Source organism: Dromiciops gliroides, chromosome 1 (genome assembly GCF_019393635.1).
Source record: "Dromiciops gliroides isolate mDroGli1 chromosome 1, mDroGli1.pri, whole genome shotgun sequence".
NCBI lineage: Eukaryota > Metazoa > Chordata > Mammalia > Microbiotheria > Microbiotheriidae > Dromiciops > Dromiciops gliroides.
Genome location: NC_057861.1, coordinates 60674932 through 60695681, shown reverse-complemented (window position 1 = coordinate 60695681; position 20750 = coordinate 60674932).

The following is a 20750-nucleotide window of genomic DNA, read 5'->3' as shown; positions in this document are numbered from 1 at the left end:
CATGTGCAGTCATGCAAAGCATTTTCTCATTTGCCATGTTGCAGAAGAAAACAGACCAACCCTGACCCCCAAGAATAATAAGGTAAAAAAAGTATGTTCCCATTTGCATTTAGCCTCCATCAGATCTTTCTCTGGAGATGGTAGCATTTTTCATCATAATTCTTCAGAATTGTCTTGAATCATTGTACTGCTGAGAATAGCTAAATCATTCACATTTGATCACCACTACAATAATACTGTTACTGTGGAAAGTGTTCTCTTGGTTCTGCTTATTTCACTTTGTATCAGTTCATATAAGTCTTTCCACGTTTTTCTGAAAGCATCCTGCTTATCATTTTTTTTTCTTTCTTTCTTTTTTTTTTTTTAGGCAATTGGGGTAAGTGACTTGCCCAGGGTCACACAGCTAGTAAGTGTTAAGTGTTGGAGGCCAGATTTGAACTCAGGTCCTCCTGACTCTGGGGGCTGGTGCTCTATCCACTGCGCCACCTAGCTACCCCTTATCATTTCTTATAGCACAATAATATTCTATCACATTCTATACCATAACTTGTACTAGCCATTTCCCAGTTGATGGAAATCCCCTCAATTTCCATTTCTTTGTCACCCCCCCACACACACACATATACGCATACACAAACTGCTATAATATTTTGTACATATGTCTTTTTTTCCTTTTCCTTTGATCTCTTTGAGAAAAGAGACCTAGTGGTATTGTTTTGTTCAAATAGTATAAGCAGTTTTGTAGCTCTTTGGGTATAGTTACAATTGCTCTCCAGAATGGTTGGATCAATTCACAACTCCACCAACACTATAGTTCACTATAATTTCCACATCCCCTGAAAGATTTACTATTTTCCTTTCTGTCTAATAGGTAGGAGGTGGTACCTCAGAGTTGTTTTAATTTGCATTTCTATAATCAATAATGAGTTAGATTTTTTCATATATTGTAGATAGCTTTGGTTTCTTCTTCCAAAAGAGACTTGCTCATATTCTTTGAAGATTTATCAATTGGGGAATGACTCATACTCTTATAAATTTGACTCTGATTTCTATATATTGAGAAATTAGGCCTTTGTCAGAGAAACTTGCTGTAAAAAATTGTCCCCAGTTTCCTGCTTTCCTTCTAATCTTGGCTGCATTGGCTTTGTGCAAAATCTTTAAATTTGATGTAATCAAAATTATCTACTTTATATCCTGTAATACTATCTTGTTTGGTCACAAATTCTTCCTTTATCCATAGATCTGATTGGTGAAGTATTCCATACTCCCCAAATTTGCTTATATCACCCTTTCTGTCTAAATCATGTATCTATTTTGACCTAATCTTAGTATATGGTATGAGATATTGATCGATACATAATTTCTGCCCAACAGTTTTCCAGTTTTCCCAGCAATTGCTGTCAATGAGTTGTTGTCCCCAAATCTTGTATTTTGGGGTTTGTCAAACACTATATTACTATGATCATTTACTATTGTGTATTGTACATCTAATCTATTCTACTGATCCACTATTCTTTCTTAGCTAATACCAGATTATGTTGATGATCACTGCTTTGTAATGCAGTTTTGGATCTGGTACTGCTAAGCCACCTTCCTTCACATTTGTTTTCATTGATTTTCTTGATATTCTTGATCTTTTGTTCTTCCAGATGAATTTTGTTACTATTTTTTTCTAGCCCTATAAATAATTTTTGATAGTTTGATTGGTATGGCAACTGAATTAATAAATTAATTAGGGTAGAATTACCATTTTTATTATATTGGTTTGGCTTAGACATGAAAGATTAATATTTCTCCATTGTTTAGATCTGACTTTATTTGTGTGAAAAGTGTTTTGTAATTGTATTCATGTAATTCTTGGGTTTGTCCTGGAAGCTATATTCCCAAGTATTGCATATTGTCAGCAGGTTATTTTAAATGAAATTTCTATTTCTTCCTGCTGGACTTTGTTGGTCATATATAGAAATGTTGATGACTTATGTGGGTTTATTTTATATCCTGCAACTTTGCTAAAGTTGTTAATTATTTCAAATACTTTTAAAGCTAATTCTCCAAGTATACCATCATATCATCTGCAAGGAGTGATGGTTTTATTTCTCGGTGCCTATTTTAATTCCCTTGATTGCTTTTTCTTCTCTTATTGCTAAACATTTTTGTTGTTGTTTGCCCTTTGTTCTCAAAAAGGATAATCATGACTTGAATCAGGATAATGTCATGACTTGAAGTGAACTGGACTTGAGTGAAGTAGGGCTGTGCAAAGTCACCAGCCTCACTCTCTTCTCCAGAGCCATCTGGATCAGTGGCAAGATATATATTAGGATGACTGGAGATGCCTGAATGTTTAAGGTAATTGGGGTTAAGTTACTTGCCCAGAGTCATATATATAGCTAATAAGTGTCTGAGGTCAGATTTGAACTCATGTCTTTCCAACTTCAGGGCCAGTGCTCTATCCAGTGTACCACCTAGCTGCCCTAAACATTTCTAGTACAATACTGAATAATAGTGGTGATAATGGGCATCCTTGTTTCACCCTTGATCTTATTGGTAAGGCTTCTAGTTTATTCCCATCACAGATAATGCTTGCTGCTCATTTTAGATAGATACTACTTATAATTTTTTTTTTTTGCAGGGCAATGAGGGTTAACTAGGGTCACATAGCTAGTAAGTGTCAAGTGTCTGAGGCTGGATTTGAACTCAGGTCCTCCTGATTCCAGGGCTGGTGCTTTATCCACTGTGCCACCTAGTTGCCCCCAATAGTACTTATCATTTTAAGGAAAGCTCCATTTATCCCTATGCTCTCTAGTGTTTTGTTTTTTTTAAAGAATGGGGGCTATATTTTGTCCAAAGTTTTTCCCCCCTGCATCCATTGAGATAATGATGATTTCTGTTGGATTTGTTACTGATATGGTCAATTATGCTGATAGTTTTCCTAATACTGAACTACATTCCTGATATGTCACCTGGTCATGGTGTACGATCTTTGTGATATATTGCTGCAATTTCCTTACTATTTAAAATTTTTGCATCAATATTCATTAGGGAAGTTGGTCTGTAGTTATCTTTCTGTGCTTTAGCTCTTCCTAGTTTAGGTATCAGCACCATATTTGTGTCATAAAAGGAATTTTGGAGACCTTCTTTGCCTATCTTTCCAAATAGTTTATATAGTACTGGAATTAATTGTTCTTTAAATGTTTGACAGAATTTGCTTGTGAATCCACCTGGTCCTGGGGATTTTTTCTTATGGAGTTCATACATGTCTTTTTAAATTTCTTTTTCTAATATAGAGTTATTTCAGTATTCTATTTCCTCTTCTGTGAATCTGGGCAATTTGTATTTTTACAAATATTGGCATATAGTTGGGTAAAATAGCTCCTAATAATTGTTTTTTATTTTATCTTCACTGGTGATTTATTCACCCTTTTCATTTTTGGTAATGATAATTTGGCTTTCTTCTTTCTTTTTAAAAATAAAATTAACCAATAATTTATCTATTTTGCTCTTTCCCCCATAAAACAAACTCTTAGTTTTATTTACTAATTTAATGGTTTTCTTACTTACAATTTCATTAATCTCTCCTTTGATTTTTAAGATTTCCAATTTGGGGTTTAATTGGGGGTTTTAAATTTATTTTTCTAGGTTTTTAAAATTACATGGCCAATTCTGTTCTTTTTCTTTTTTATTGCTGTAAGTGTTTAAAAGATGTTAAATTTCCTCCAAGTACTGCTTTGGCTCATCCCATAAATTTTGGTATGTCATCTCATTATTTGTTCTCTTTAATGAAATTATTGATTGTTTCTATGACTTCTTCTTGGACCCATTTCTTCTTTGAGGTTAGATTATTTAGTTTCCTATTAATTTTTAATTTAAGTTTCAATAATCCTTTATTCCATATAATTTTTATCGCATTTTGGTCTGAAAAGGATGCATTTAATTTTTCTGCTTTTCCTTCATTTGGTTACAAGGGTTTTGTGCCCTAATACATGTTCAATTTTTATGCAGGTTCTGTGTAGTTGAGAAAAACATATAATCCTTTCTATCCCCATTCAATTTTCTCCAGAAGTCTATCATATCTAACTTTTCTTTTTAAATAGTATTTATTTTATTTTTCCAATTATATGCAAAGGTAGTTTTCAACATTCATTTTTGTAAGATTTTGAGTTCCAAACTTTTCTCCCTTTCTCCCTTCCCTCCCCCCGCCCAAAGCCAGCAAGCAATTTGATATGGGTTATATATTACAATCACGTTAAACATATTTTCCACATAGGTTGTGAGAGAAGAATCAGAACAAAAGGAAAAAAAAAACACAAGAAAGAAGAAACAACGACAACAATAAACAAAAGCGAAAATAGTATGATTCAATTTTTCATTGCAGACTCCATAGTTCTTTTTCTGGATATAGAGAGCATTTCTATCATGAGTCTTTTGGCATTGTCTTGATATCTAACTTTCTAAAATTCTATTATTTCCTTAACTTATTCTTATAGTTCTGAGAGGGAAAGTTGAGGTCACCTACTAGCATAGTTTTATTGTCTATTTCCCTTCTGTAACTCATTTAACTTTTTCCTTTAAGAATTTAGATACACATCAAAACAACTCTGAGGTATCACCTCACACCTATCAGATTGGCTATGATGACAGAAAAGGAAAATGATAAATTGTTGGAGAAGATGTGGGAAAATTGGAACACTAATGCATTGTTGGGAAGTGTGAACTGATTCAACTATTTTGGAGAGCAATTTGTAATTGTGTTCATATAGTTTCTGAGTTTGTCTTGGTACGTAGATTCCCAAATATTTTATATTATCTATAGTTATTTTTAAAATGTAATAAACATTTTTATTTATAGTTTTGGGTTCCAATTTTATTCTTCCTTCCCTCCCTCCCCTCCCCTCTCCCTGTGGCAGCAAACAATCAGATATGGTTATACATTATGATTATGTAAAACATTACCATATTTGTCATTTCATGCAAGAAAACTTGATTAAAGGGAAAAATGAAAGAAAATGAAAATAGCATGCTTCAGTCTGTTCCATCAATATCAGATTTTTCTTTGGAGGCAGATAGTATGTTTCATCAGTAGTCCTCTGGGATTGTCTTGAATCATTGTATTGTTGAGAATAGTCAAGTCATTCACAGTTCCTAATCAAACAATATTGCTATCTCTGTGCAATGTTCTCCTGGTTTTGCTCTCTTCATTATACATCATTTCATACATTTCAGGCCTTTCTGAAGTCATCCTGCTTGTCATTTCTTATGGCACAATAATATTCCATCACCATTGTTTACCACAGTTTGTTTAACCATTCCCCAGTTGATGGGCATTCCTTTGATTTTCAATTCTTAGCCACCACAAAAAGCACTGTTAAAAATATTTTTGTACAAATAGGTCTTTTTTTCTTTTTGGTGATGTCTTTGGGATATAAACCTAGCAGTGGTATTGCTGGATCAAAGGGAATGCACAGTCTATAGCCCTTTGGGCATAGTTCCAAATTGCTCTCCAGAATGGTTTTCACAATTCCATGAACAGTGGATTAGCGACCCAGCTTTCTCACATCCCCTCCAACATTCGATATTTTCCCTTTTTGTTAATCTACAGTATTTTAAATGGAATTTCTCTTTCTATCTCTTCCTGCTGGGTTTTGTTGGTAACATGGAGAAATGGTGGTGATTTGTGTGGGTTCATTTTATATCCTTCAACTTTGCTAAAATTGTTAATTATTTCAAATATTTTAAAAAGTTGATTCTCTAGGATTCTCTAATTATACCATTATATCATCAAAGAGTGCTAGTTTTGTCACTGGAGAGCTCGGGGATGGGTTGGAATAAACAGTCTCTGAGACTGCCTCTTCTAGTTCTAGGATCTTTGAGTAAAGCTCCAGTACTGAAGTTTCTCATTCTAACCTCTTGAGCAGAAAAGAGTCTGTCCTGGTGGCAAGGACCAGCAAAACTCATCATCTCCTTGAAATTCTCCCCTCTCTCCACTATCTTGGATTGAATCTTATTCCTTTTTCCCCACTGCGGAGACTTTGTCGTCATTCCTTACATTTACAGCTTCCTTCTCCCTACTCCCATACACTCCCCCAAATATCCAGAGCAATGCCAGGAGGTAAGCCAGTTGAATTAACTTGAATCATATAGAATGACTGATTTCTGAGGTAGTGGAGTTGGGAGTGGGTTCAGAACTGGGAAGACATATAGCCAGGACCCTGGAGTCAGTACAGGCAATAAGAAGGCAAGCTCCCTGTTGTAAGGTCCAAGGACTAGGAATGAATCCTCACACTCCCAGAATCTTAGCATTGGAAGGAACATCAAAGGCTATCCTTTCTTTCTTTCCTTTTCTTTTTTTCTTTCTTTCTTTTTTGCTGGGCAATGAGGGCTAAGTGTTTTTCAGTTTTACTTTTTTATTCCTAACTTAACAAATGACAAATAAAATTATCCATAATACACAGTATAACAAAAAGAGGATGATCCATGAAACATCAAGTCTCTATTACATATAGCTTTAAAATATGTAATAAATGAAACATTAACATTCAATGGTGTCCTGCTTGTTTGTGCTTCCTTCTGTCCTTTTATTCTCTTCTGTGCTTTAAAAATACAGGTTATTACAAAAGTCTTGGTGCCCATTTCAAGCTATTAAAGCTTTTGGGACATCCTCTTCAATATGCTTCTTTTCTTTTTCGTTTATATTTTGGCAACCCCAGCCCTATTCCCCCTCTCCCTTCTCCAAATTACACTAGTGACCAAAATAAATAAAAACAAAATCTTTATAGCAAATATGCATACATACATACTACATACATACATAGTCAAGCAAAACAAATCCTACACTAGTTATGTCCAAAAATTTATGTCACATCCTCTACCATGAGTCTCTCAGCTCTACAGGAGGTGGGTACAATGTATAGTATTTATTATATAGGCAATTTTCCTTGATAATTATTGCATCAAGATCCTTTTTTCAAAAAATAGTATCTTCTAGTAGCCCAACTATTCTTATATTGTCTCTTCTCATCTGTTCTTCAGATCAGTTGTTTTTCTGATGAAATGTTTCACATTTTCTTTTATTTTTTCACTCTTTTGATTTGTTTTTATTTATTTCTTGGTGTCTATAAAGTTGTTAGCTTCTTCTTGCCAATTCCAGTTTTCAAAGAATGATTTTCTTCCTTAAGATTTTGATTCTTTGGGGCAGCTAGATGGCGCAGTGGATAGAGCACCAGCCCTGGAGTCAGGAGTATCTGAGTTCAAATCCGGCCTCAGGCACTTAACACTTACTAGCTGTGTGACCCTAGGCAAGTCACTTAACCCCAATCGCATCACTAAAAAAAGAAACAAAAATATTTTGATTCTTTATTTCCATTTGGTTGACTTTCTTTTCATAACTTTCTTGATTGTTTTTAAATTGGATCTTATTTTTGGATATCATTATTCTTTCTAATATTTCTTGTAGCTTATATTTTTGCTAATTTTCCCCCAATTTCTCTTATTTTATTTTTAAAGTCCTTTTTAAGTTCTTCTAAGAATTTTTGGGCTTGGGACCAAAAAAGAATGTCTTTTTTACTCCAATATCTTCCTCTGAATAGGAACCCAGTCTTCTCTATCCCCTCTATCTATGATTGAGTTCTTTCTTCTTTGTTTACTCATTTTTAGTTTACTTTTTTTTTTAAGCTATTATTACAATTGTGATGGGTAAAACTAAATCACCTTACTTGCCCCCAGTATGGGGGAAGCTAGTAGGATTTACTTATAAATTAGAAGCTTTAGCAACAGTTTAGACATTAAGCATTTATCAAAGTATATTAGTGGTTGGCAAAGAGAGAACACGTGTCTCTGAAAGAATAGAAAAGCCTAGCTAAGATCTATGTGGGAGAGAAAGAGAAAAAGCCACCTCCACCTAGCAGATCACACTACCAAGAGAAAGATCTTAAGTCTCCTCTAGTGGAAGCTCCCTGTGGGACAGGAAGAGGGGTGGTCCCCACACACAGCTCCAAGCTAATTATCTGGTAGCATTCAAGTCCATTGATTGACATGACTTGAAGGCAATCCATGAATTGTGAGGTAACTTCCAGATGCTGAATTGACCTTAGAAAGGTCAACCCATGCTCTCCCAACAGGGGGCCCCTGGTAATAATATTCTCACATAATCAAGTTCTGGTTGTGAGGTGTGGGGAATGATGCCCCAAGTCTCAGGTTCTTCTTTCTTTTTCTTTGGTGAGGCAGTAGGGGTTAAGTGACTTGTCCAGGGTCACACAGCTAGTGTCAAGGGTCTGAGGCCAGATTTGAACTCAGGTCTTCCTGAATCCAGGGCTGGTGCTCTATCCACTGCACCACCTAGCTGCCCCTACCTCAGGTTCTTCTTACTGCTATTTTTTGAGCTCTTTCTTGGGGCCCAACCATGGGCATTCCTCTCCACCTCTGAGCCATAGCTAGGGCCCCCAGCCGGGCTGTCCAGTAGAAGCTCTTTCTCCCTGCGGTCCCTCTGGTGGATGCAAACTTCAATTGTCCTCTCTGTCCCAGAACTGAAACCAAGGATTCTGCTCTCCTACAAGTGCCCACAGGTATCAGGGTCCCAACCCATTTTCCACCATACTTATGAGGTGTATGGTAGTTCCTTCTTCCCTACAATTGCAGCCCAGGACCACATCAAGTCACACAGCTGTGCTTGGCAGCTCTCAATAGTGGAAGGTCCTTCAGTCTTCTCCTACTTAGCCTTCTGACATTGTCCCTGAAGTGGAAGTTCCTGAAGCTGAGGCTGCCTCCCAACCCAGCTTCCCATAGGGCTTGGTTGATTCTGCAGTCAGCCTGGAAGTGCTTGCATTTCACTCAGGCTGAACCTCCACCCCTAAGAGTGGAGTATTTCCTGGGGTCTTCTCAAGTTGTCTTAGGAGAACAACTGCTTTACCCCAACTCCTGTTTATTTCTGCTGCTCTACATTCACTCTGAGGTGATTTCTTTTGTGGAGGAAAATTAAGAACTGACATTTTTTTTTTTTACCTCCTTCATCATCTTCCCAGAATCCCCTCTCCTATTTGTTTTTATAGCACATTAAAATTCCATTACATTCATATACCACAATCTGTGCAGCCATAATCAATGAATATTCATTATGGGTTTTTTTGTTTGTTTGTTTGGTGGGGCAATGAGGGTTAACTGACTTTCCCAGGGTCACAGAGCTACTAAGTGTCATATGTCTGAGGCCGGATTTGAACTCAGGTCCTCCTGAATCCAGGGCAGGTGCTTTATCCACTGTGCCACCTAGGTGCCCCCCATAATCATTATGTTTGAGAATTTTTTTTCCGCCAAAAAATAAATCTGTTATGTGAGTTGTCATTGACCTCCTTGGTTATATACCCAATAGTTAGACTGCTGGGTCAAAGAATACAAAAAGTTTAATGACCTCTATTGCATCATTTCAAGCTGTTTTCCAGAAAGGAACAAACAATTCACAATTCTACCAACATTGTGCATTAGTATGTTTACCTTCCCACAACCTCTCCAAACTTGCATTTTCACCTTTTAGAATCTTTGCCAATTTCACAGGTATGAAGTGAAAGCTAAGTTGTCTTATTCATTTATGACTAGTGATTGGAGCATTTTTCTCTTTCTTTCCTTTTTTTTTTTTTTTTGGTCATTTGCATTACTTCTTCTGAAAGCGAGGCATTCTGGTAGACAGAAAGAATTCTGGTTTTAGAATCAGAACTCAGGTTCAAATACTAGCTCCTGTTTATCTGTTTGAACTTGGATAAATCATTTAACCTGGGCAGGTTGAAGTATATAACAAATAATGACAAAAATAATAGTAAGCATTTTATATAGTGCTTTAAGGTTTACAAAACACTCTACACTTATTATCTTTTTTCTTTTTTTTTGTGGGGCAATGAGGGATAAGTGACTTGCCCAGGGTCATATAGCCTAATAAAGTATCAAGGGTCTGAGGCCAGACTTGAACTCAGGTCCTTCCTGCATCCAAGGCCTGTGCTTTATCCACTGTACCACATACCTGCCCCCTATACTTATTATCTAATTTGATCCTCACAACAATCCTGTGAGGTATTATCCTTCATTTTTGAGGAAACTAAGGCTTATAGAAGTTGAACTTGACTGGGGGCACACAATTAGTGTCAGAGGGCACATTTAAACTCTAGGCTCATCTCTCTATACACTGTGCCATCTAGTTGCCTATAGTCAACACAATATTCAATATTTGTAGTCTGCCACCTCTATGATGAGGAAAGTGTCTCATTACCTGATTTCTGGAATAAAAATTAGTCATTAGTCATCAGTCTTAGTTCAGCTGCCATTTAGTGCTGTTTTTATTTATGCCATTATGGCCACTATGTGTATTGTTCAAGTTCTGTCCTGTTTTGCATCATAAAAGTCTTTGAATGTTTATATGGTCTTTTTATGGCAACAATAATATTCTATTATATTCCTATACCATCATATGTTCAGCTCTTATCCAAACTATAGACAACCATTTTGTTTTCAGGTTTTTGTTTTGTTTTGTTTTGTTTTAAATCAAAAAAGTGCTGTTAGGAATGTTCCATACATATGTGACTTTTTTTTTAATCTCCTTAGGGTACACATCCAATAGTAGATTACTGGGCACTTTTCTCATATTACCAAATTGTCTTCCTGAACCACTGGATCAGTTCATAGTACTAGCAAAAGTGTACCTCCCAAGGGTGGAGCCAAGATGGTGGAGGAAAGGCTGTGATCCTTGGAGCTCCCAACATGAAGCATCCACATATCTTCAAAATAATGCCATAAGACAATTCTTGGAGCAGCAGGAACCCACAAAAGAACAGAGGGAAAACATTTTCCAGCCAAAGACTTTGTAAAAGAAGACAGGGAAGGTCTGTAGAACCGGGCTGAGAGAGGAGTGCAGTGCACAGTGCAGATCCAGCCCCAGGCAGGCCATGCTTCCTGAGCCTTGGAACCAGGAGAGTCAGCTGCTCCTTCTGAAACTGGCTCATGGGCCTCTGAGGGGTCCAGTGACTGGCCAGGGATAAAATAGCTGTGGTCGTCTTCTGGAGCTAAGGTGGAACGCTCATATTCTGAACCAATAAGCAATCAAGTGGCAGTAGCCCAGTGGGGGGAAGGGCACAGGTACACCAAGCTTCTGACCATAGAAAATCAGATTCGGATTTCTGCTTTGGGTGCTAAAGAATAAGTGGACCTGTAAGTTACTTACAGGCCAGATGGGGCTGAGAATGAGCCTCTTGTTAAATCGTACCACATGGGACACCCTGAAGCTTGGGACAGTGCATCCTGGAAGCAATGCCCCACTTTAAGAAGGAGTTAAAAAGCCAAGAAATAGGCAGGCAAGATGAGCAGGCAGAAAATGCAGCAGACCATCAAAAGTTTCCTTGGAGACAAGGTAGATCAAAATACATGCTCAGAAGAAAATAACAAAGTCAAAACTCCTACATCTAAAGCTTCCAAGAAAAATATGAATTGGTCTCAGGCCATAGAGGCACTCAAAAAGGACTTTGAAGATAAAGTAAGAGAGGTAGAGGGAAAAGTAAGAAAAGTAGAGGAAAAAATGGAAAGAGAAATGAGAGTGATGCAGGAGAGTCATGGAAAAAAGTCAACAGCTTGAAAAGCCAAATGGCCAAATGGAAAAGGAGGCACAGAAGTTCTCTGAAGAAAATCATTGCTTAAGAATTAGGATAGGGCAAATAGAAGCTAATGACTTTATGAGAAATCAAGACACAATAAAGCAAATCCAAATGAATTTTTAAAATAGAGGGCAATATGAAATATCTCCTTGAAAAAACAGCTGACCTGGAAAATAGATCCAGAAGAAATAATTTGAAAATCACTGGACTGCAGCCAAAGAAAGAGCTCCATTTCCTGATGGAATGTAATCATGAATACAAAGGATTCCTTGGCTGCTTCCCTGACATCATTGGTGCTCTCAAGGGAGCAATAGAGAGGGTGAAAGAAAGTGATAAATTGGGTGCAACCCATAAGGATCACCCCCCAGGACAAACAAAACATGGGCATAATGTCTTATGCACTAGAAGCGGAGATGAATCACTTTCACAGTAACCGGATATATGACTATAACAGTGTCATCCGCCTGTATCTGGAGCAGCAGGTACAGTTTTATGAAACGATTGCAGAAAAACTGAGGCAGGCCCTTAGCTGCTTTCCGGTGATGTAGTCCAGAACAAAGAAAGTACATGAAGAAAACTCCAAAGTGCTTCTTTCTGACTTGGGGCAATGCAATTTAAAGTTTATCTTCTATTCTTTTTCTCCGTTCACCATCCAAAAAAAAAAATGCGAAAAATAACTGAATTTAAAAAAAAAAAGGAACCCACAAAATAAGATATTTACTTTGTTAACTAGCCTAAATGCATCATTTATTCAGTGGTGCCCCCCTTTTTAGTTCATTTTTCATATCCATTATTTTAAAAAAACAAAAATTTGTCTCTATTTTGGAAAGAATTTCAGATTGCTGGGATTTGTTAATGAAAAATTAGAAGTTTTTCCCATTGATTTTTTATATAGATTCCTAATCTCTAAGTCACGTAAAATCTTCTAGTTTCTTACCCAATGTCAGATAATTACTAATTTGTTTAAAAATATGAAATATGCCAGAATAAAAAAAATACATATGTTTGTAAAAAAAACAAAAAAAAGAAAATCACTGGACTACCTGAAAACCATGATCAAGGAAAGAGCTTAGACATCATCTTCCAGAAGATTGTCAGGGAAAATTGCCCTGATACTCTAGAAGCAGAAGATAAAATAGAAATTGAAAGAATCCACTAATCAGCTCCTAAAAGAGATACCAAAAGGAAAACTTCCAGGGATATTATAGCCAAATTCCAGGTCAAGGAGAAAATACTGCAAGCAGCTTAAAAAAAAAAAAAAAAGGAATTCAAATACTATGGAGCTACAGTTAGGATAACACAAGATTTAGCAGCTTCTACATTAAAGGATCAGAAGGCATGGAATATGATATTCTAGAGAGCAAAGGAACTGGCATTACAACCAAAAATCACCTGCCCAGCAAAACTGATTATAATCTTTCAGGGAAAAAAATGGGACTTCAATGAAAAAGAGGATTTTCAGGCATTCATGATGAAAAGATCTAAACTGAATAGAATATTTGACTTTCAAGTACAAGACCCTAGAGAAGCATAAAAAGGTAAACAGGAAAAAGAAACCATGAAGGATATTAAAAGGTTAAACTGTTTACATTCCTACATGGGAAGATAATACTTCTAACTCATAAGAACTTTCTCAGTATTAGGGCAGCTGAAAGGAATATACTTAGACAGAGGACACAGGTGTGGATTGAATATGAAGGGATGATATCTGTAAAACATTTATTTTTTGCTTATCCTTGTCTTTTGTGGGCAGGCAGGGTGGGGTGGCTTATGTCTGGGACCAGATTTGGGCTTAGGGCCTCCTGGGTCCAGGGCTGGTGTTTTGTCCACTGTGTCACCTAGCTGCCCCATGATAACATCTTTAAAATAAAGTTAAAGCATAAGAGGAATGCACTGGAAGAAAAGGAAAGGGAGAGGTGGAATATGGCAAAGTAGCTCACATAAAAGAAACAAGAAAAAGTTTATGGAGTGGAGGGGACGACGGGGAAGGAGTGGGGGAGTGAGTGAGCCTTACTCTCATCAAGATTGGCTCAAAGAGGGAATAACATGCACACTCAAGTGAGTATAGTAATGTATCTTGCCCTGTGAGAAAGTGGGAGGGGAAGAGAATAAGGAGGAAGTGGTGAAGGAAGAGAGAGCAGATTGATGGAGGGGGCAGTAAAAAGCAAAACACTTTTGAGGAGGGATAGGGGGAAAGAAGATAGAAAATAGAGTAAATATCAAGGGGAGGGAATAGGATGGAGGGTGATACAGTTAAATAGTAATCGTGAAAGAAATGAGCAGGATGCTATCAGAGAGACGTATAAAAATGCAAACCATCAACAGAGAAAGAACTGATGGTATCTGAATACATATTGAAGTATAATTTTGTTAGTTCCTCTTTCTAAAGTTATTTTATCTGTTTTCTTTTACAACCTAATATGAAGATGTTTTGCATGACTACACATGTATAACATTGAAATGCTTGATTTCTTTGGGAGGGATAAGGAGGGAGGGAGGAGCAGAATTTGGAACACAAAGTTTTAAAAAAATCAATATGAAAAAACTTGTTTTTTTTTTTAAAACATGTAACTTGGGGAAAATTCTAAATAAATAAATTTAAAAAAAAAGTATACCTCCCACAATCTCTCCAACACTGACGATTGCCATCTTTTATCATCTTTGACAATGTATGTATGGGTTTGAGGTGCTAAGCATTAAGTTTATAATTATTCAATTTCCTGAGTAATTTTGAGCATTTTCATAAGGTTCTTGATTGGTGTAATTTTTTTTAAAAGTCCTATCTTTAATAATTTGTGTACTAGGGGGGATATATCAGTGAGTCAATAAACATGTCAATAAGCATTTATTAGGTACCTACATTTTCAGGTACTATGCTAAGCTCTGGGATATAAAATTACACAAGACAGCTCATAATATAATGGATCACAATGTCATATCATTGACTCATTTTGAGCTTGTAGGCCAGACCCCTGCCCACCCTTTTATCTTTTTTCTCCCAACATGAGTTATCATGTAACCACACTTCCATAACCTCAAACTTATGAATTTGGTTATTTGAATCCAATTTTTGTCCTTATTTTATTCAGCTTATCATTTTAGCTTCTGAAGATCTTAGATCTTGACACAAAACTAGGATAGGTAGCTAACAGGTTGGGATGACAGTTATTTGAAAATTTGGCAGGCTTTTTCTTTTCCTTTAAAATTTTTTCAATAAAAATTTACCCTTTCTCCTTCCTACTCCCCCCCCCCCCCGGAAAAGAAAGAAAAATAAAAATCCATTAATAATCAAGCAAAACAAATGTCCATATTGGTCATGTCAAAAAAAAAAAGTATGTCATTTTATACTGATTATTTCACCTATTAGGAAATTTGCAGCATGCTTCCTTATTAGTTCTCAAGAATCCTCATAAATCATTACACTGATCAGAGTTCCTAAGTCTTTCCATGTTGTCTTTACTATATTGTTGTCATTTTATAAATTGTTCTTGTATTGTATAAATTGTTGTCATTGTATAAATTGACTTTATTTTGCATTCACACAATTCTCCCAAGTCTCTCTGAAACCATCCCTTTATCATTCTTACAGCACAAAAGTTTTCTATCACATTTTTTGTTTTGTTTTGTTTTTTGTGAGGCAACTGGGGCTAAGTGACTTGCCCAGGGTCACACAGCTAGTAATTGTTAAGTGTCTGAGGCCAGATTTGAACTCAGGTCCTCCTGAATCCAGGGCCAGTGCTCCATCCACTGCGCCACCTAGCTGCCCCTCTATCACATTTATATACAACTTTTTCAGTAATTCCTCAAATGGATAGCCCTTCATAATCCCATTCTTTGCTATCTCGAAAAGAGCTATACTTTTTAATTTTCTTAGAGTTTATTTTGCTTAGGGCTAGTATCTCCCTTACTCTATCGTCCTTCTAATTCCTCCGTTTCCCTGGTGAGTGAAATGCAATTCTGTACCCATCTTTGTACACAGGTATGTATTTCTCCCTTCTTTGACAAGTTCAGATGAATGTCACCTGCTCTCTACACTTTCTTCTCATTTATGACTATGTGAGATGTTTCCTTAACCTTTCCCTTTCCTACCTGTGACGGGTAAAACTAAATATGTATGGTCACCTTACCTGTCCCTTGTGTAGGGAAAGCTAACTAGGACAACAGTTTAAGTTTTCCCTTTCCGGGCGGAGCCAAGATGGTGGAGAGGAAGTAGCAAGCTGCCTGAGCTCTCCTTCTGTTCCCTCAAAACAAACATTAAATCAAGCCTCTGGACAGATTCTGAAACTACAGAACCTGCAAGAGACAGAGAGACATAGTCCTCCAACCAGAGATAATTTAGAAGACTTCAGGAAAAGGTTGGTCTGACTCGGGCAAAAGGCGAGGCCCAGTGCAGGGCAGCAACCCAGCGCCGAGGGGTTGGGCAAGTCAGCAGGAGCTGCGGGCCACAGCCGAACAACTGAGACCCCTGGAACCTGGTTCAAAAATCTGGTGGCCAAGAAGGACAGTGGAAAAACCTACCTGCACCGGCCGAGAGGGCCACGAACGGGTCAGGCGGCATTCAGACGCCGGGGTCCGGCGCCTGGCTGGCCGAGCACAATCAGACAGGAGTGCAGGGTGGGGGATCTCCACACACCATAAAGGCCTCAGAGTAAAAACTTGGTCACACAGCACCTATACCCCTGCACAAGAAGCCCAAAACAGGGCACCCTGGTGCCCCCAGAGCAGACCTCAACTTAAAAAATAAATAAATAAGCTGCAATAATGAGTAAGTAAGCAAAAAAGAGCCCTCTCCATTGAGAGCTTCTGTATCAATAGGGAAGAAGCCAACACAAACTCAGATGAGGACAATAGCCTCAAATTGCCTACATCTGAAGCCTCACGAGGGAAGGTGAATTGGTCTCAAGAACAAAAAGCCTTCCTGGAAGAGCTCAAAAAGGATTTTAAAATCAATTGCGAGAGGTAGAAGAAAACATGGGGAGAGAAATGAAAGCAAAACAAGAAAATTATGAAAAAAGAATCAGCAGCTTGGAAAAGGAAGCACATAATTTTACTGAAGAAAACAAAGCCTTAAAAATTCATTTGGCCAAATGGAAAAAAAGGTGCATAATCTCACTGAAGAAAACAATACCTTAAAAAATTCATCTGGCCAAATGGAAAAAAAGGTGCATACTCTCACTGAAGAAAACACTGCCTTAAAAAATTCACTTGGCCAAATGGAAAAAAAGGTGCATAATCTCACTGAAGAAAACAATGCCTTAAAAATTAAAGTGGGACAGTTGGAAGATAAGGAATCCATGAGACACCAGGAATCAGTCAAGCAGAATCAAAAAAATGAAAAAATAGAAGAAAATGTGAAATACCTCATTGGAAGACAACTGATCTGGAAAACAGATCGAGGAGAGACAATTTGAGAATCATTGGACTGCCTGAAAGCCATGACCAGAAAAAGAATCTAGACACCATATTCCAGGAAATTATTAAGGAGAACTGCCCTGATATCATAGAATCAGAGGATAAAATCATCATTGAAAGAATCCACCGATCACCTCCTGAAAGAGACCCCAAAAGGAAAACTCCAAGGAATATTGTAGCCAAATTCCAGAATTATCAGGTGAAGGAGAAAATACTCCAAGCAGCCAGAAAGAAGCAATTTAAATATCATGGAGCCACAGTCAGGATTGCTCAGGACCTGGCAGCTTCAACATTAAAGGACCGCAAGGCTTGGAATATAATATTCCAGAAGGCAAAGGAGCTTGGATTTCAGCCAAAAATCTATTACCCAGCAAAAATGTGCATTTTCTTTCAGGGGAAAAGATGGACATTTAATGACATTGGGGACTTTCAATCTTTCCTGGTGAAAAGACCAGAACTGAATAGAAAATTCGATCTCAACATACAAGACTCAAGAGAAGTTTAAAAAGGTAAACAGAGGGGGGAAAAAAAAAGGTTACCCTATTAAACTGTTTATATCCCTACACAGGAAAATAATACTCATAACTCTTAAGAACTGTAAATGTATTTGGGCAGAGAGAAGGACTTTACATAGAGGGTATAAATATAAATTGTCTTTGATGTGATGATACAAAAGAATTAAGGGGTTAAAAAGGGAGTCTATGGGGAGGAGAGGAAAGGGGAGGTGGAATGGGATGAATTATATCATATGAAGAGGTGGAAAAAAAAACCTATTACAATAGAGGGAAAGAAAGGAGGGGGAACATTGTTTCAACCCTATTCTCATTAGATTTGACTCAAAGAAGGAATAACATATACGTTCATTGGGATAAAGAAACTTAACTCATTCTTTAGGGAAGCAAAAGGGGAAGGGAAAGGGGAGGGAACTGATAGAAGGGAGGACAAAATTAAGGGAGAAAAGGGTAAAGAAAAGAGAGGGGGGTGATAAAAAGGGAGGACAGATCGGGGGAGGCAGGGGTAAGAAGTAAAACGTCGGTGAGGAGGAATAGGGTGAAAGAAGGGGGGAAAAGTACAAAGGGGGTAAATAGAACGGAGGCGAATAGACAGTAATAATAACCGTGAATGTGAATGGGATGAACTCTGCTATAAAATGGAAGTGAATTGCAGAGTGGATTAAAAACCAGAATCCTACAATATGCTGTTTACAAGAAACACATTTGAAGCAGAGAGATACACACAGAATAAAGGTAAAAGGCTGGAGCAGAATATATTATGCCTCAGCTAAAGTAAAAAAGGCAGGGGTAGCAATCCTTATCTCAGACAAAGTGCAGGCAAAAATAGATCTCATTAAAGAGATAAGGAAGGAAATTACATCTTACTTAAAGGTACTATAGATAATGAAGTAATATCAATATTAAATATGTATGCGCCAAGTGGTATAGCATCCAAGTTCTTAGAGGAGAAGTTAAATGAGTTACAAGAGGAATTAGACAGTAATACTATACTAGTGGGGATCTGAATCTCCCCCTCTCAGAATTAGATAAATCTAGCCAAAAAATAAATAAGAAAGAAGTGAATGAGGTGAATAGATTACTAGAAAAGTTAGACATGATAGATGTCTGGAGAAAATTGAATGGGGATAGAAAGGAATATAACTTTTTCTCAGCAGTACATGGCACATTTTCAAAAATTGACCATGTATTAGGGCACAAAAACATCATAGTCAAATGTAAAAAGGCAGAAATAGTAAATGCATCCTTCTCAGATCATGATGCAATAAAAATTACATGTAAGAAAGAGCCAGGGAAAAGTAGAATGAAAATCAATTGGAAACTAAATAATTTCATTCTAAAGAATGAATGGGTCAAACAAGAAATCATAGAAACAATCAATAACTTTATCCAAGAGAATGACAATAATGAGACAACATACCAAAATCCATGGGGTGCAGCCAAAGCAGTGCTTAGGGGAAAATTTATAGCTCTAAATGCTTACACGAATAAAAAAGAGAAAGAGGAGATTAATGAATTGGGCATGCAACTTAAAAAGCTAGAAAAAGAACAAATTAGAAATCCCCAATTAGACACTAAATTAGAGATCCTGAAAATTAAAGGATAAATTAATAAGATTGAAAGCAAAAAAACTATAGAATTAATCAATAAAACTAAGAGCTGGTTTTATGAAAAAAAAACAATAAAATAGATAAAATATTGGTTAATTTGATTAAAAAAAAGAAGAAAACCAAATTACCAGTATCAAAAATGAAAAGGGTGATGTTACCATCAATGAAGTGGAAATTAAGTCAATAATTAGGAATTATTTTGCCCAACTGTATGCCAATAAATTTGACAATCTAAATGAAATAGATGAATATTTACAAAAATACAAACTGTCCAGGTTAACGGAAAAAGAAATAAAATCCTTAAATAAACCCATATTAGAAAAAGAAATTGAACAAGCCATTAATGAATTCCCTAAGAAAAAATCCCCAGGGCCAAATGGGTTTACGGGTGAATTTTACCAAACATTTAAAGAACAATTAATTCCAATATTATACAAATTATTTGGAAAAATAGGTGAAGGAGTTCTACCAAATTCGTTTTTATGACACAAATATGGTGGTGATACCAAAACCAGGCAAAGCAAAAACAGAGAAAGAAAATTATAGACCAATTTCCCTAATGAATATTGATGCTAAAATCTTAAATAAGATATTAGCAAGGAGGTTACAGCAAGTGATCACCAGGATAATACACTATGACCAGGTGGGATTTATACCAGGAATGCAGGGCTGGTTTAACATTAGAAAAACTATTAACATAATCAACCACATCAATAAGAAAACCAACCAAATCATGACTATCTCAATAGATGCAGAGAAAGCTTTTGACAAAGTACAACACCCATTCCTAATAAAAACACTAGAGAGTTTAGGAATAGGTGGAGCTTTCCTTAGAATAATAAACAGTATCTACCTAAAGCCATCAGCAAGTATTATATGCAATGGAGATAAATTAGAGGCCTTCCCAATAAGATCAGGGATGAAACAGGGATGTCCATTATCACCCCTATTATTTAATATTGTCCTAGAAATGTTAGCTTTAGCAATCAGAGAAGAGAAAGGAATTAAAGGAATTAGAATAGGCAAGGAGGAAACAAAACTATCACTCTTTGCAGACGATATGATGGTATACTTAAAGAATCCTAGAGAATCAACTCAAAAATTACTTGAAACAATTAACAACTTTAGCAAAGTAGCAGGATATAAAATAAATCCACATAAATCATCAGCATTTCTATACATGACCAACAAAGTCCAGCAGCAAGAGATAGAAAGAGAAATTCCATTTAAAGTAACGGTAGATAATATAAAATACTTGGGAGTCTACTTGCCAAGACAACCCAGGAACTCTATGAACACAACTACCAAACACTCTTCACACAAATCAAATCAGATCTAAATAATTGGAAAGATATCAATTGCTCATGGATAGGCAGAGCTAATATAGTAAAAATGACAATACTGCCTAAATTAATTTACTTATTCAGTGCCATACCAATCAGACTACCTAAGAATTATTTTATATAGCTAGAAAAAATAACAATAAAATTCATCTGGAAAAACAAAAATCAAGAATATCCAGGGAAATAATGAAAAAAAATTCACAGGAAGGTGGGTTAGCGGTACCAAACCTGGAGCTTTACTATAAAGCAGCA